The sequence below is a fragment of the Schistocerca cancellata genome, chromosome 4 (assembly GCF_023864275.1).
Source record: "Schistocerca cancellata isolate TAMUIC-IGC-003103 chromosome 4, iqSchCanc2.1, whole genome shotgun sequence".
NCBI lineage: Eukaryota > Metazoa > Arthropoda > Insecta > Orthoptera > Acrididae > Schistocerca > Schistocerca cancellata.
In genome coordinates this window covers 254,413,068-254,432,108 of record NC_064629.1, presented here as the reverse complement: position 1 = coordinate 254,432,108, position 19,041 = coordinate 254,413,068, and positions in this window count along the sequence as shown.

Below are 19,041 nucleotides of genomic sequence, written 5' to 3'. Positions count from 1 at the left end.
TACATTGGTCTGTGCGTGCAAGCCAGGCACCTGATAGTGCCCGAGACATCAAAGTGAGTTCCCTGTTGGCTCCTTATTTCAATGTAGCACGGGTCTAGTATTGTAACACCAACAGATATCTTGCTGGAAGGTGCCATCGTCATCGAGAAAACGTCAGGCATGAAGGTATGCAAGTGCTGTGCAGGTGCCTCCGATTAGTACCAAAGGTTCTATGATGCTGGCCAGGTGAATATCCTCCACGGCACTGTACTGCCCTCAGCAGCCTACGTCTGAAACGTGGTGCATGTTTCTAGCACCTGCTCGTCTGGGAGACGGCGTATCCGCGCACAATGACGTAGCCTAACAGGAAACATGATTCAGCAGACCTGGCGTCATGTGTCCGTTGGTCAATGGCAGTTGTAATTGACTATGAAAACGTAGGCGTCACCTGTTACACTGTTGCATGTTCAACAATGTTGACTGAATGGTGTGTCCAGAAACGCTTATCTCCTTACCAGCATATTACTTTGTTGTCAGATATGCCACAGATAGCCACGTAGCCTCATTTACAGAAACGGGATTCTTGAGACCACTACGTTCTGAGATGAGTCATGGACGTCCAAAACCTTCTCGCTTACTATTTCTTTCGCCGTCCAACAACCACATTTCATAAATAATCACGACAGTGATATGCGAACAGCTGACCAGCTTCGCACGTTTGGTCTCAGGCGGCGGGCTATTAAAATCTGTCCTTTTCCAAAGTTGCTACTGTCTAGACAACTCCATTTTCAATCTGTGTCGTAGCTGGAATGACACCCGGTTCATCTCTTCTCTATTTACATAAATTTAGTGCTGCTTTACGTACGCGCATTGCTACCGGGTAGTGAGCAGTGGTGGTAACCATCTTGAATCTGAAGCTCTTCTGTCCGTCTTTGCTTACAATTAGATTTGTTTCGGGAGAGGATCCGTCTGAAGCAAAACACAATCTTTTTTTATTTTCTATTGTTATTCCCCACGCATGTTTCGCTGAAACTTCAGCATCATCAGTAGGTTTTTGTTATATAAAACAGGATAAAAGGTTTTTACTAGTGATACACATTTAAATATCAATTTTTAAAGGCAGTATTTAAATAGTCGAAAAACTGACAAACTCTGTATATGTACGTTGTTACCACATGCTGTGGATTTCCTGGGTTTTATGTAATTTAATGCAGTTCTTTTGTATCACAGTTTCTGATGTGCAACCATAAAGAACTTACTATAGAACAGTTACTTACTTTGACAATTTACTACTGGGCATGTTATGATCTACGTGTAAGATTATGTGCGTGTTGCGTGTGTGTGTGTGTGTGTGTGTGTGTGTGTGTGTGTGTGTGTGTGTGTGTGTGTGTATTTGTAGGGGGGTTTTGCAGTGTTTATGAGTTTTTGTTCTTTAATAGTTCTCTGAGACCATAGAATGGAGTTACACTGCAGACAGCGGTGTATTAATTTATTTCTTGTTTTCCTTCAATTGTGGTTTTTTACTTGTTTCTTCCAATTATTAGCTTTTGTAGTGGGCTATTGTTGCATTTGAGAATTTTCAAGTCGGTGTTGATGTTTGTTAATCTGTGTTCCACGTCCATTAGGTGTTTAGCAAATGTAGAATGACAGCTCCTAATTTTTAATGCTCTTCTGTGTTCTGTGTATTTGGTATTAAATTTTCTTATGGTCTGCCCTTCGTAAACTGATTTGCAGTCTTGCCATGTCAGTTGGTAAATACCAGATGTTTTGTGTTTGTCTGTACTTATGTTGGTTGGTCTTAGCTTCCTCTGTGTTGAATTGTCCGTACTGTAGGCTATTTTTGGTATTCGTTTTTTGAATAGCTGCCTCTTCTATCGGCTGCTTTGTTGTTGTAAATGAGAGAGTACTGTTTGCTTGTTGTTATGGGTGTTTCTTGTTTATGTGTGCTTGTGTGTGTGTTTTGCATGTTTTATTAAGTGTGTTAATGTTCTGTGTGTCTGTGTTTGTAACTTGGTGACAGGTTGTTTGTTTTTCTGTGGTGAGTGTCCACTCAGTGAAGATAACTTAAAAAATTAATTACAAACAATCAAACAAAGAGCTGTAGAGAATGGATATGATACAAACATTATTGGGAAAGTGAATAACAAAACTGAAACAAAAATAACGGGGAAACTCAGCACACAAAAACAAACAACTCACCAACGCAGACACACATAAAATAAACACACATAGCACAAACACAGACCACACACACCAGCTCACAAGAACAAGAAACGCATAACAACAAGAAAATGCCACACTCTCACTTACAACAACAAAGCAGTCCATAGAATAGATAACACATACACGCAAACTGTCCTACATCAAGTTCTATATGGTTTCAGATGGAAAACTGTGAAGAACACAACTGCATTAAATTATATAACATCTAGGCTCATCAGTGTATATCACAATAAATCGTTATGTCTATAGCGTTAAATGACTAAACAAATTTTTGCTGTCCTATTCCGGACAACAGTTTCTCGATATTCTGGCTAGGACAGAATTGTTTGTATGATCAACCTTTCGATAACTTTCTCTGTATTGTGTCAGGAGCCAGTGTCGAAGTAACAGCAGGAACATATAAATTCCCTTGTGACCGCGGTAGCAGTTATATTGGTCACCCTATATCTACGAGTTCGGATTGCTCCAAAGGGCATCGACGCCTTATCAAATATCACAATTTTGAGAAATTATGTGTTGCCGCACACGGTTGTACAAATATAGAACTATGTCTGAAAAAACGAAAACCTTGTCCCACGAGTCAACCTACTTGGATTCTGTTTTCAAAGAAACCGCTGAAGTCAGCATGTGCAATAAGAACATGAAGGGCACGTGTATACTCCTACTGGTGAATGGAAACTGGCGATCGATGCTGAAACGCTGCAGAGATTAAAAGTGAGTTAATTATTCTCCTATGGGGTTAGCAACACTACTAATTTTCATCGATTATCGACATCGATATAATATCGCATAGCATATGGAAATCATGTGTATTCTTGACGTCCCAGTGACAAAATTCTATATAGAGCTGCATGCGAAAGGACGTATTACAAAACCTATTAGTACGACAGTTGACTCCTGAAAATGACAACCGAGAAAGGATTTGTAGACTTGAGTATACAACAACATATGACGCGGTAAGATTTTTGAAAGTAATTTATCCAAGAAAGTCGACGCGATAAACTACGTCCTGATATTGTATTACGGCTACCAGATCAACCAGTACATGACAATTACCACTCCAAAATAATTTAGTACGTTTCAAGGAAGGTGAAAGTATATTAAAAGTTAAATTAAAGTTCTGTGCAATTACCAGTATTACGAGGAGCTGTTTTCCACGTTATACTCGTACTTAATCTCAGTGGCATTGAGAAATAATTTTCTAAAGAGATTGTTAATGCATCTTATGACTCTCCTAAGAGTTGCATGATATATTTTCGATGGTGTTGAGGCATATATCTTCCATTTCGTTTTTCACATATGTAGAAAGACTTAGCCCAAAGAAAATCCGTCCATCCCGTGTTCCTAACGTCGATTTATGTTTCACTAAAAAGAAATTTTTAAAGGGATATTTTATGTGACATTCGATAGAGTCGTCCCAATTAGTTTACTGCAATATTTATTTTAATGAAACGTGAGAACAAGGACTCAATAACACAGAACAGCAACCTCACAAGCAGCGACGGCGTAGTGTTGCTCCATGGCAGTAGAGCACTTGGCTGAACCACACCCACTGTTCCATGTGATCTATCTGGCGTTGAGTCCTGTTTATTACCTGGTCCAATATGCGGCGCGACGTACAAAGGTAATGTCGTTGGAAAATAAACTGCAGGTCACCAGAGGCATCGTTAGCAGGCCATTATGTACACTTTGAACAGAAGTGGAGAGATAACAGATCCCTGCAGGATACTTGCTTCCGGTGCTTTCGTTCATGAATGTTTGCTATCCACTGTAACATAGATGTCTCTCCCTTGTCAAAAGCTTTCTACCAGCTTCATGTAACAGTCCACTAACGGTATCTGAGAATATAGTTTCGCTACGAGGTTATCACGCCATACTTCGTTGTACTCCTCTTCGATGTCTAGAAGCACGCCGAGCGTGGATTGGCGTAAATTGAATCGATATGCTGTATGTTCAGTGAGTCGTACCAGTTGTAATCCTGCCGACATCTTCTGCTGAAAAGCAGACTGCTCTAACCAGACAATGCCGTGTTCCCGGAAACAGTTGGCCATCCTACCCAAAATAACACGTCCCAGGATTTTTCCCAGTGTGGGCAGTAATGTTATGCGCCTTTGGTTCGTGGGTACCGCCAGATCTTTTATCGCCTTTGGTAGTGGCACAAATTTCCCCTTTTCTGTGCCGCCTTGAAATACGCGGTCATCAAGCAGCTGTTTATGATCCTTGTGAGGATTAGGGCTTTTCGCGGTAGATGCTCGAGTCCAGCATTTGTTACACGGTCGATTCTCGGTGCAGAGTTGTTGGTCCTCCTGATGATTTGTGCTACCTCTTGGAGTTCGGAGACGTTATTTGCTGGACATAAGAATCTGGAAACAGTTCGGCCTGTTCTAAAGCATCGTATATCAATCCATTTGTTCCCCCAATGGTTCGCTTAGCTGGTGTTTGATTACAGAGTCGTTTTACAAACTTCCACTCGTCCCTTGTTTGTAAAACAAATTCGGTTATTGAGTGTTCCCATGTTTGTTGTCTCCATTCTACGGTTCATTTTCGGAGTTATCTTGACAGATGTGTTAGTCTTCGTGTGTTAGCTGTCTCCGTATGTCATCCAACGGTTTCTCACTCTGTTACGCAGCGCCTTCAGCTCTTGCAGATGGCATGACAAGGTGGCTAATTGTGGGTCTGGTAACACTGTGACGTTTGCAGCCCTGCGATGTGCCCGTTGGATCTCCATTGACAAAATTACTGCTGGCGTGTCGATGTCCGCTGTCGTATGATGGCTTGACGTTAGCAGAGATGTACCTTTTGAATTGGTCCCAGCCGGATTTCGTTTGGTTAATGGGTGAGATTAGCAATGAGCCACAGCTGACAATTTCTACGACTGGCAGGTAGTGCAAATACAAATAATTTATAGTGCTCACCTGCACGTTTGGATCAATCACTTTTGTCAGCGCAGTGTTAAGGACATAATCTGTTTGCCCTTGGAAGTGAGTGATACTGGTAGGATGTAGTGGTCGATGCACGGTGCAGTTTAGGTTCTCCTGAAGATCAAAAAGTGTGAGACCCTTCCGGTTGTTCTTTCTGGAGTTCCAGGTGGGGTGTTTGGCTCTCAATACCCCGGCTACAAAAATTTGTGGGTAGCTGTCGAATAATGTGAGTATGTCTTCTCTAATGAGCCGGCGGTCTGAGCTGATGTATTCCGCCACCAACTTGATATTTTCTACTGCTGTGTGAACCATTAAAAATGTAGCTTCCAACGCCAGCAGTGGTGATACTGTCTCCATACGGTGTCGTGTCGAATTTCGTACGAAAATCGCTGTGTCACCTCCACTCCGGTCCATCAATGACCAGCTCGTCTGCATATTACGGAGACGGAAGACTACTGAGTCCGTAAGCTTGGTATCCGTCACCATCGTAACGTCGATCCGGTGCCATGTTATAAAGTCGTTTAGTTCCCTGTTTGGGTGTCAATGACATTCGTATTTCAGTTAAGAAAGCGGAGGTGTCCGGTTGGCGTTCGTGGATCCATTTTAGGCTTCACGAACGACTTGATTGCTCCTTTCACCGTGCTCAGGAAGGACGAAATTTTCTGCTGGGGCGTTGTTAGGAGCATTACGATGTCATCAAAGTTTGTGAAAATGGCTTCAAAATACTTTGCCATGTCAGGTAGCTTGTGGCAGCGGGTGTTTATTCCTTCGTTCCTGACGGTTGTGGAATCCAACATAGTAGGTTCTTGTTATCCACTGGCCTCCTGCAGGTATAGCAGTTGTACTGGAAGTTGTTGCCTATCACTTCGTCAGTGGTGAGGTTTGCGCCTGATTAGATTGTGCCACTTGCTGTCCAAACACTAGCTTCGGTAGCGTTGTCCGTACTTACTTTGGCGTCTTCGGTTTCCTAGCCCTGGTCTTGCGAAGTAATTCTTGGTATTTTTCACGGCGTTTCCTAGAAGCCTGATGGTCTTTCCCACAATCCGCGCTTTTTGATTTGCTGTGCGCGGCACTGTGCAGTCTTTCGATGTATGGAAGCCTGCACAGCGGACATATCGTTTTGGCAACTAGCAGTAATTAATTGAGTGCTCAAATCTCTGGTACTTCTTACATTGTTTTGGTCCATCTTTGTCGCAGTATGATTCAGTTCGCAGACTTCTCTACAGAAGATGTTGTAAGCAATAGATCTTGTCGTTTTCCTTCTATTTGGGAATATTCATGACGAAGATTGGCATTGGTACCAAGTCGCTGCATGGTTCCTTCCTCGTCTTATACTGAAGCCTTTTCATTGTAGAGCCCGCGTCACTTCCGTCATTGGAACCAAAGCAGGTAGACGTCTAATTACCACTTCAAGTTCTTTTGCTTCAGAGGACTGGTGGAGGAAAAGAGGAAGTTAGTATTGTTTGAAGAAGTTCATTGCCCGTTGATGATCTTCAGCGGATTCCAAATAATGCTTTATTCTATATCTCTGATAAAATGCATTGAGTGAACCCTGTAACTATTGTTTCAGGGTTGCATTCAACTGTACATAATATTCCGTATAATATATGGTTATTGGCGGTACTTTGCCGTGTGCTGGTGTCACTTCAGTAGGTCCTGTGTCGTCTGCAGGGGCGTTGTTCGTCTCTACTGGTGCTTCTTCTAGTATAGGAAGGGAGGAGCCATTCGGAGTACATCGTTTGGCCGTTTTTGCCTCCGCTTCTCGTTTGCTCGCATTTTACTTCTCTCTTTCTTATCGGTTATTGTTTCGTTGATATTCCACTGGCTCAAATCATTCCTCCTGTTGATTTCGTGTTTCGCTCTCCAGTTTCCGTTTCATCTTCGCTTTCAGACGATGAATAAACATCGTATGGCATAGCTTCTTCCATTTCGTGGTCCGCAATGGTGTCGTCTTTCACAGGTGCACTGTGCGCCTTTGGGAGCTGTTCCAGATGTCGTAAAGCGCTGCTTACCAGAGCTGTAGCCGTTCTTCGTTGGTACGGGAGCCAATGGCGGCCGCGTGCTGAGTATTTTGCCTCTCAGTATCCGTAGTTCTTGTGTGTGTCGTCGAATTCGTGTTTCCTTTCTCAGAGGCCTGGTCCTTTGTAAGCGGAGTGGTCGGCAGGGCCAGTGACTGGGCATTCACCACCGGACGGCGACCCACTGACTCCTGCGCTGCCGAGGCTGCTGTCTCAGCGGCGTGCGCTCCAACCTCCTGACACCGTGGCGTCGCGCGCTCTGCTGATTACCTGGTTATTGCCGGTTCAAGGCTGTCGTCATGTATGATGGCCAGCCTCGTACTTGTTCGCATTGCGATCAGTAAGGCTATGTCCTTTCAGAATGTCTATGACGCAGAGTGGTTCAGACGCCGATCCGAGGCGTCACTCTCCCTGTGGCACACACTATGTTAGCCCTATCGAACACGTTTGCCACTGTGCTGTCTATGGCACCCTCTCTGAATCAGGCCACACCACGTCGACTCGTCTTGAGTACGATATGGACATTTTGCCTGTCTCTCCTACAATACTGCCGGCGCAAGTTGGCCTAGCGATGAGATATGAAACAGTATCTGCACTGACTGTAGGTTCCACCGTCTCTTTCTCCAACATCCTTTCACTCTCATCCAAAACATTCAGTTGTATACAGAATGTCCCAGAAATGTTGCACCAGAGTTTGAGGGGTTGTACAGGGGACTTATCATGGATCGGAAGGCGTGTCCAGAAACATCATCCAACGACACTACAGAGCATCGAATTATGAATGTCGGTACCTGCCACTAGGGCACCCTTTCGGCAACAAACGTGACTTTGTGCGCTGACGGACCGTAGGCGTAACGTCTCGCAATCTTCTTTGTTATTCAGTGGTCGCGACTGATTGCCAAGACCGCCAGTACAAAATATGGAGCTAGCTGCTGTGTAGACAGGCCTTGTCTCCTATGCATGAGATGCTCCGTTGCCTTCATGAATTGATGGTTTTGGACACTGGTTTCCCATTGCAGTTTGTTATGTTTCTTCTGACACTCTCGAAAATCTTCATTGTTTTTCGGTATATTGAAAAAAATAAGTAAAAATAAACAGCAGATGGAAACCCTCGTCAGATATCGCCATCCACCGAGGCAACAGAGCATCGTGACATTTTTAGGACATCCCATATGTGTCGAAAGCAGTAAATTTTACGCAGATGATACCGCTGCAGAGATAAATCGGAAAATTCGATAATGTAATGAAAACAGTTTTCAATAATAGACAAACAACGATCAATAATTTTAGGTGACCTAAACCACTTTTACGATTAAAATTAGTACGTGTGACTTGCAACTCCCATGTATTGTGGGAGGGTTTTGGGGGGGGGGGGGATCGGGGGGAGCGAGGGTGAGTTCAACAGCACTCTGAATGAATTAACGTTACCGTTTCCTCATGGACACAAAACAAGTGGGACTACGACATTGTCGACTGAGCCACCATGTATCTCTATCTCTGTCTCTGGTGTCTTTCTAAATTGAAGCATACGTGGTGTAAAACATAGTGGCTGCTACTAAATTAGTAATATACCAGTAATGTCACACCAGGTGGCCATATATTTTACTACAATGTTTATGCGCTCGAGATCTTCCTCGTTATTCGTAGCGGTGCTGAAGTCAAGGAGTCTCTGGCATGGCTTACACTTACGGCGAAGCTTCTGGTAGCTGCATTAACATCCACAAATCGAGCGCTATGGGTACAGGTGCGGAGCTTCGTGAGGGCAGCCTTGCTCCATTGAGTATAGCTGCTACTGCCGGCTCCTAATGTATTAACTATGAGCTGGACTCCTAGATCATCGTTTACGAGCCTTCGGCCTTCTGCAACAGAAGCAATATGTTAATGTATATTTGGCGTCATGTAACCCCACATGACAGAGATACTCTCCATTCCGCCATCCATGGCCCGCCGCATGCTACCGACTTTAGGTTCAAACGTTTGCCATGGTTTGCTGTTCACTATATGTTGCGACACCCTCACCCTCCCCAATGCAGGGTTGGTTTATCCCTGTGTCATGTCCGTGACAGAGCGACAGTCCTTTTTTGGAGCTCTCACATGGTGCTGTGGTGCTGTTGTCAGACGAGCCTGACCTGCTTGTTGCTGAAGACCTTTGTTCCACGCTCACTATAAGCCCCAATCCAGCATTCAGACGTCTCGCCGACCTCCTTTTACTTCACTTGCTTTTCCTCGAACTGAATTATGCCCGTAATGTTCTATTTCCAACGCGCTTGACGTTCAGAAACGCGACCTAGGGCTTTTTTTAGCAAATTTGGTGGAGGAGAACATCCCCACTTCGATGGGAGTGCCGTCTGACGATCGGTTTGCGCTTTTTATCTTGTCACTGACGTCCAGTCTGCATGGTACCTTATGATCAATGGGAAGCAAGTGCACCGCTCACGGCTTCACAGGATTCACATTACAGACACCCGAAAGTTTGTTTCTTGTGATGTTCTGGACATGGACGAGCATCCCCTGGTGTGTGGATCAGCATAAGTGTCTTGTTCTTGGTACGTCAAATTCAAATGGCTCTGAGCACTATCCTTGGTACGTCAGATGCAGGCTTCTATTACCTGTAAGAGTCCTCATCCGATACCTCCTCACCTGCTGGTCTTTCCAGACTCGAGATAATTCCCACAAACTTCATTTTTAGCACTTCTTTAATGGACGGCATTGTGCAGTTGTCCGCAGTCCCAGTTAGTGCAGTTGATTTATGCACTATCCACACTTGGTACCGATTATTCTCTTGTCATTGAAGTATTCTTCTGCGAGGAAAAATGCATCTATAGTCCAGACTCGAGATAATTCGCACAAACTTCATTTATGGCACTTCCTTAATGAACGGTATTGTGCAGTTGTCCGCAGTCCCAGTTAGTGCAGTTGATTTATGCACTATCCACACTTGGTACCGATTATTCTCTTGTCATTAAAGTATTCTTCTCCGAGGAAATATGCATCTATAGTCCAGACTCGAGATAATTCCCACAAACTTCATTTTTGGCACTTCCTTTATGAGCGGCATTGTGCAGTTGTCCGCAGTCCCAGTTAGTGCAGTTGATTTATGCACTATCCACACTAAGTACCGATTATTCTCTTGTCATTGAAGTATTCTTCTCCGAGTAAATATGCATCTATAGTCCCATCGAGTGTGGGAATTGACGTTTCCGACACTTCACGATGCCTGTTTCCTGCTACGCGTGATGGTGTTAACCAAATAAAAGAAAATAAGAAATTCCTTACCTCACTGATATGTTTTGTACCTCTATTACTCCTCGTTTCCTACAATTTCCTTGGTTCCTGGGGCAGGGGACAGGACACTGCGGCCAGGCTTCGTATTTAAACTCCTGCCCACTTTGCATCCGCTTCTTCCTTTGGGTGCCGGTGAAGTTCCACTCGAAGAAAAAAAAGAAAAATCGGTTAACTCCATCTTGTCTGAATGTGACGTATCATGATTGGGACTACTCAGTGCCTACTTTTTATAGCACCTCCTGTCTAAATACTGAAGTCTTGACTTTAACGGTAGCACAGCTACAGCGTATTTGATTTTCTGAAACATCGGCTATATCAGTTACATCAAACAACATTTTTGCGACAGATTTTTTGGCGGACAGACTGCCTGTCAGAGCCCAGTGCGCCAGAGCTTCGCGGGGCCCATTAACTGGGAACCGTAAGCCGCTGCATCGGCGGCGGTGCTGGGCTCACTCATCCTCTGCGAAAGCGCGAACCGCCGCTGTTTGCCCCGGGTAGTATAAATTGATTTCCTGTTAAGTGATGTTCCACAAAAAAGTTAACGATTTTTACCTCACTATATGTAGCAATAAAATCAAACGCCCCGTTTTAGTGTGATGACTGTTGTATTATACTAATACGCAAGACACGAGTATGGCTTAAAATTAACTATATAGTTTGTGATCCATTCACAATACCTCACTGCGTTGTTTAATGGTAAGTTACTGCTTTAAAGCCTGCAGCTCGTGGTCGTGCGGTAGCGCTCTCGCTTCCCGCGCCCGGGTTCCATTCCCGGCGGGGTCAGGGATTTTCTCTGCCTCGTGGTGGCTGGGTGTTGTGTGATGTCTTTAGGTTAGTTAGGTTTAAGTAGTTCTAAGTTCTAGGGGACTGATGACCGTAGATGTTAAGTCCCATAGTGCTCAGAGCCATTTGAATCATTTTACTGCTTTAAATATTGATTCTTTTCCTTTCAAAAACGATTCTTTATGCAATTTTTTCGCCAGGAATTCTTATTCTTTCGTCAAGACACTGTGATTAACTAAATCGTAATATGTTTTAGTGTCCTTATTCGATTCTTTACCATAAATGTATGTGATAAACTGTGTGAATGATCTGGAGTGCAGCCCCACCCCATATTTGCAGTTTCTCGGGGGACTTAACGCTAATCGAAAGTGATATTTAAGGTATTTGATGAGGTTTGTACCAACAAAATTGCCCATTTTTGAGTTGCATAGTGTGAAGGGAAGTTGCTAACGCCGGTGTGACCAAATCTCTGTAGGGGTACATAATAACTATTAAAGAGATTTTGCACAGAGAGACTACGCTGACGGAAGAAAAATCACAACACCAAAAAGTGATTAATGTATAGCAATGGAATTTCGGGAAACATTTGTCTACGCTAAATTTTTAAGTGATTAACATTTCAGGATCACAGATTAGTGTAAGCGCGGGGTAATCCGTAGCAAATGTGGAATGTTGGTACACTAGTAACAGGTGTTAACGCCAGAATATTGAATACAATCATAAAACTGTGCATGCATCGTGTTGTTCAAGGGCCAGAATCCAGTTCGTGAGATGGAGTTCCATGTCTGTTGCACTCGGTCTGTCAATACAGGGACGGTTAATGCTGTTTGCGGATGTTGCTGGAGTTGTCGTCTGATGATGTCCCATATACGCTCGTCTGAAGGCAGATCTGGTGATCGAGCAGGTCAAGGTAACATGTCGACCCTCTGCAGAGCATGTTGGGCTACAACAGCGGTATGCTGGCGAGCAGTATCCTGTAGGTAAACACCCTCTGGAATTTAGTTCATGAATGGCAGCACGACAGGTCGAATCACCAGACTGACGTACAAATTTCCTCCCAGACTGCGTTTGATAACCACGAGAGCGCTTCTGCTGTCATACGAAATCGCACCCCTGGTGTAAGTTAAGTGTGTCTAGCATGTAGACAGATTAGTTGCAGGCACATAGCTGGCCTTCTAGCTAACACATTTTTATCTACTGGGATATAAAACAAGTTTATATATCGTTGATTGTGGGATAGTGACGTCTTTTCTGGTTCTGACTCCTAAAATTATAATACAAAAGTTTTATACCTTTAGGTGGATGTTTACGTTTTGGAGAACGGCAGTTTAGATTGATTATTCGGTAATGGCACGATGCAATACCATATGTCGACAATATACTTAAGAAAAGACAAACATGGCCTATATTGGAATGAAATTTTCACTCTGCAGCGGAATGTGCGCTGATATGAAACTTCCTGGCAGATTAAAACTGTGTGCCGGACCGAGACTCGAACTCGGGACCTTTGCCTTTCGTGTGCAAGTGATCTACCATCTGAGCTATCCAAGCATGACTCACGCCGCGTCCTCACAGCTTTACTTCTGCCAGTATCTCTCTACCTTCCAAACTTCACAGAAGCTCTCTTGCAAACCTTGCAGAACTAGCACTCCTGGAAGAAAGGATATTGCGGAGACATGGCTTAGCCACAGCCTGGGGGATGTTTCCAGAATGAAATTTTCACTCTGCAGCGGAGTGCGCCCTGATATGAAACTTCCAGGCAGTTTAAAACTGTGTGCCGAACAGAGACTCGAACTCGGGCAAAGGTCCCGAGTTCGAGTCTCGGCCCGGCACACAGTTTTCATCTCCCAGGAAGTTTCGTGGCCTATACTGGTTTGTAAAGCTATGCACTGTATACCTATATCTTTAATGTGGAAATCGATTACACAACACAGCCATACTGCAGCTATTTTGTATATGATCAGATGGTGGAATGAAACTGAATTATTGAAATCATTTCTTCTGCCCCGTTACTTACTATAGGACCAAGACTGGGAAACATGCTATAACCCTTCACTCACGAGGTGTGGTCTCTGACGGCGCGAAAATTTTCGAACTCGCTCTCGAAGTACCGTACCGTATAGTTCAAATTGTGTTCGCACGAATATGTCACTTTTAACTTTCCTGAGTTTGATGAAATTCTTAGTCAGTCTATGGAGGAAAGTGTCAGTGATATAGATCAACAAATAAACGAAAAAGACGACTATTTTGCATAAGTCAGTGATCACAGTTCTGCTATAGAACATAAGTATCATTCAGAGGAAGAACTTGAGGAAAGTTGTGACAGAGATCTGTCTGTTTCTTCAATGAAATATTTAAAGTATCTGTTAAAATCAAATGTGTTCTGAGAGATGATAAGAAAAATGTAGTTCCCAGCAATGAATGCCAATTTGACAGAATTTTTTTGTACCTGTCGGGTGGATTTTTTATGCGCAAGTTTAAACACTTGAATTTATTTTAATTTCGACATTCATTTGCAACAGAGATTGTATTATTTTTCACAATGTAAGTTCAGTACTCTAACAACCTATTTATGTGTACTATTTAAAAGAACCACACAAAATTACGTGCTTTTGTGTGATAAATACTAAAATGCTGCAGGCTTTGTTTAGTGCAATAAAATAAACAAGAAGTATTTGAACAACACTTAAATAACTGTAAAAATAAATCTTATATAGCATAAATTAAAAATTACAAATGATTTTTGCATTAAATCTCGGTTTAAAAATAGGGATCCCAGAGACCCCATCTCGTGGTGTACGTTACAGTAAAGTCACCTCGCGAGTTAAGGGTTAATAAGCTCTCGCAGCTATGGCTGTCAGAAACATGACCATAATGCATGTGTTGGATTCGTAGTTTTTTTGTTTCATTTAAGAGCTCTATGTTGTTTACAAGAGGATCACGTGATCATGTCCTAAATTTACTTAGAATATACACACACGTAAGAGGCTATTCAAAAAGAAGGAACAGATTTCAAACATTTATTGCTTTCAAACTACGAGAGATAGAAACTGAATTCCAACGTTCCTGGAAAGATAAAAGTTCAAATTCTCGAATTCACAGCTCCAATACTGCGATGCCGCATACTTTCAAGAGTGTCAGGCATGTGGGGGATAAAAACGGGGTCTTACACGTAACCCCACAGACGAAAGCCACATGGTATGAGGTCTCGACAACTCAGAGCTACCTGAAGTGATAGTGGTGACATTTGCAGAAATCGACGGGGAATTGTGGTTATTCTACTGTTAACAGGTACGTGCAGACCAACTTTTCCCAGCAGTCACTGTGCATGGGTTGTTCACAATCTGAATTCCGTTGGTGGTAGGTTAATTGTTCTTCTTCGAAGAATCGGATTATTGACACATGGTATGCGAACGCTGCAGCTCTCTAAGGTCGCATTTTATCGTATAATGAGATGGAGGTGCTGTGACCTCTGTGAGTCATCCGCTTTCTGTGTCAGAATAGTTTACTTTTTCCTCATTCTTGCGAGTGCACAGTCACATTTGTGTGGCGAGCACGTGTACATATACTCCGTATCTATTTGCTAGTGTTATACTGACGTGACACACTAGTATTGCGAAAGTTGCATGTCTTTTTATTATGCCTGGGAGCACAGGCGTATCTCCCCGAGTATGACTAATATCTATTTCTGAGGGATAAAGTAGTGTCATCACACTGCGCCACTCCTGACCACGTCTGAAGGGAGCCCCAGACTAAGTTTACTACTGTGATGGAGACAAAAGGATTGGTAGCTTCATTACTTGATTCATTTAGTGCGCTCTAGCAATGTCATACACACTTATGTCGTGTTAAGTGTCTTCATTCAAGCCGAGAGCTGTGGCAGACTGAAAGTGACACCAGCCCACGCATAAGTGCTAATCTTGAAAGCAGTATTATGATTTCTCCAGAGAAATAAAGGGGGAGGGGAGGAGGGGAATGCTTGCCGCTTAAACCGTTAGCAAAGCTTATCCGCAGAGACGTACACAGATATCCACCTGTGAACGTGTAGGCGTCAGCAAGTTACAACCTGTTTGCTGTGGCGGGATATACCTCCCTGAATGCTTGATTTTCGTAGCTGTGCTTCCTGCACCATCCCCCGGGAAGGAGATAACTGCACATATAGCTATACATCTCTCTCGGTCTTTGCCTGATTGGAGCAGTGACCGCAGCTATATATCACATGTCGGAGTTCGAAGGGTGTTCCATCCAGCAGGCTACTTGGGAGATAGTTTGAGATACTGCTCACATCTATATGTGCGTATTTCTTGTAGCGCCGTGAAATTTCTTAAACTTAGAGTATCTTTCTATGGAAGCCTCACAATTTTGATATGATGTCATTATTTCCACCCATATTAGAGTGAGCTCTTTTTAACACACGACAGTACTATAGGGATGGCATTGCAGGAGTTTATATATCGAACTGAGGTCTAGACCGAAGTGGCTGTCAAAATCCATAACGTATTTTCTACTTGTAAATAACACGATGGGTCGGGCCATGCTTTGTTTGTTCCTGCACACGCTGCCTAGCACGCTCTCCTCTTATGTAAGCCACAGTAACAACATGAATGGTGCGTGGAGAAAGACAGCAAAGTTGAAGAGGTAGCCTACACAGAGAGCAATGGTCACACAAAGGCGGCCGAAGTGTGCACTGAGCAGAAGTGTGCACTCAGTGGACTCGCCCACTAAATTGTCAAAAGGCAGCTGCCGTGAGTGGCGGTCGACCCGCCGCTCCCAGGCAGAGACATATCTGCGGATGTAGCGTGTCAGGAAGGTAAAACACGATGTGGCAGCTAGTCTGGAGGGCGGATTCAATACAGGAACTTTTTTTTAAAATTTGCGGTAAGGATTTATGGGACCAAACTGCTGAGGTCATCGGTCCCTGAGCTTACACACTACTTAATCTAACTTACGCTAAGGACAACACACAGAACCATGCCGGAGGGAGGACTCGAACCTTCGACGTGGGGAGCCGCGCGGACCGTGACAAAGGGTCTTAGACCGATCGGCTACCCCGCGCTGCTTCAATACAGGAAGTCCGTACCATAACGGAGATTCTAACTCGTGACTGCTGCTGATGGTCAGTGTCACCTCCCCCTCTGACGTAGAACCTGTGTTCTGGTAAACTGCTGGCCTGCAAAAGATTGATAGAAAATCGACAGCTATATATTCCATGTAACAGTGCACCTCTTACGCAAATGTGCCGCTTCTGGTCTAGTACTTATCAACTTCACCAGAATCCTGATGATGGAGAGATCCCCTTGCATATGTCATGCATTTCCGCTATGCTAGGAGGTTACATGGAACCAGTCTAGCCTATCTCGCAATAATTCAGCATCGTTGTTGCCTTAACTGAAATGATGCCATGCCATGCTCACCATCTTCTGGCGGCTAATGCAATTATCCGCCGTACCTTCTCACAGATATGGTAGTGGTGCTACTAGGCTGTTCCCTTCACTTTGTTTGCTGGGCAATGTGATTCATTGACCACAGAAATTTCTAAATGCCTTGAAACCGATCATCACTGAGAACACGATACGCCAGTCTTGGTAAGCAAGGGTCCTTTCGGGAGCACTTTTCTTCTGTCGTGTTAAATGGCAGCGAGTAGTACAGCATTCCTCGTAGACGCGTTGTACAGTCCGCCATGCTACACCAACAAACCGGTCCTTGTCAATTTGGTCAAAGTCATAGCTTCTCCCTGCTACTCAGATCGACCCACCTTACTGTGTTATTTCCATACAACCAACAAGCTCGTAGACACACATCAATGTTACGTCTGCAGTCACATGACCGTCTGCTACGAAGTCCAGACCATCCAAAGCGACAAGTTTACTAAGGCTGGTTTCACACGCCACAGTCTCAACCGCACGAAAAAGCACCAGTTTTTCAATAACCCACAGCGTTCAACGGAGTTTTCCCCACGCTACGGCATATCTCCGGAACAAAGTCTGGTGGCCGTATATCTCATTGTACGGCTTACCAACGATGAGGCCGATAGCCACGCTGCAGACTGCCATGCCTACTTGTAGTAGCCTACGTTAATCTGTGGAGTTGTGCTCACAATGCAGCGAAAGGCAGACGGTGAGCAGTAGTCGGATGTAAGACTGCGTTACTAATTGTGTTCTTCATTGAGTTTAGGGATCTGTGAAAATGGATTTGTAAATGGACACAAAGGAAGTAATTACTTCGGTGTAGGGAAGTTTTGTAATGCAAGAATTAAAGGAGGACGAGGATTAAAATGCCACAACGAATGCCTGGAGAGAAGTAACGAAGAATTCGAGGCCATAGACACAGCGAAATATAAAGTTACATATGAGGACATACTGAAAAGTAATGCCTCCAAATTGTTTATCTGAAGACTCTTAAACATTTATAAATATAACAAAATTTATTATTATTCTACATTTTTACACTTCACATCTATGTAGTTATACCTCTATGCCACTAGAGTGTTCCGAATTGTAATGTGTTACATGATGATTTGTAACGTAACTATATCGGTGAGTGGGAAACAGCGTGCTGTAATCGAGTTTCGGATCCGAAGAGTTCGTCCCCACATGAAGCACCCTCTTCTTCAACATGACAATGCAAGGCCACAGAAGAACGCTGCAACATCCGCAACAATCCTACACCCTGCGTCCTCTGTCATCGATCATCTTTCATACAGCACCGACTTAACACTATCCGATTTTTATCTGTTTCGAAAACTTGGAAGCAAACTTCGAGGACTTCACTTTCGTGGTGATAGAGCGGTGCCAGCAGAGATGAGGCTGTGGCTCCATCAACAAAGTCAAACTCTCTACAGTTCCGGTGTCAGCAAACTCGTCTCTCGTTAGGAGAAATGTGTTCGTCCCCAGGGTGACTATGTTTAAAACTAAATTTGTAGACATGAAGACTAAAGATGCAGAAACTTAACAATGTTTGTTTTACTCAAAAGGTTGTACGAGTTTTCACATAAGAAATTCGGAGGCATTAATTTTCATCATGACCTCGTATTTATTTACATTCTGAGCTCGTTAGCATCAGTGATCCACATTAAGCTACATCATATTATCTTCGTTTGGATTCAATGCATGTATTCTGAAAGCAAAAACAAAAAAAAAAAAAAATACTTCTTTCTTCGTTAAGCTAAAGTACAGTTTCTTTTTATCACAAAATTTGTTCCACTGACAATACAGCTCGTCAAAAGTGGTAACAGGCATACAACGGATATTTTTAGAAATAACAAGTGTTTAATGTTTATTAGTTCTTCAAACTGAAGCCGAAAATCGTGGAATGATTCTCACTTTTGATTAATTGGTTGAAGTCAAGGGTTCCCTAATGGTGTTGTCATCGATAAAGAAGGCATAAAACAAGAAAACCCTTTCGATGTATTTAAAATGATTGCTGAGGTACAACTATAGTAACAAACGTTTGTAGAGAGTTAAAGGCAACAGTCATTCAGTAGCTGACGCTTTCACATAATATGCACTAACTCAAGAAAGGAGATCGATCTCAGTATCTTTATAACTTTAAAATTATTTTTGAACCTTCAAATATGCTTCGAACGCTGTAATGCGTAGTCTGAGAGGTAACAAACGATAAGTTACACGAACACTCACTTTGCTGAATATACCATTTGTGGATCAAGTGCGCCAGCTTGAATAGTGGCAAGATTTCAAGACAGTGATAAAGTATGGTGTTCTCTACGAAGCTAATGAGTTAACGTAAAGCTTGTCAGAAAAATGTTTTAAGCAATACTGCAGTCAAATGGGGTAGAAAAAGTAGCGACGAAAAATATCGCTCAAAATGGGAAA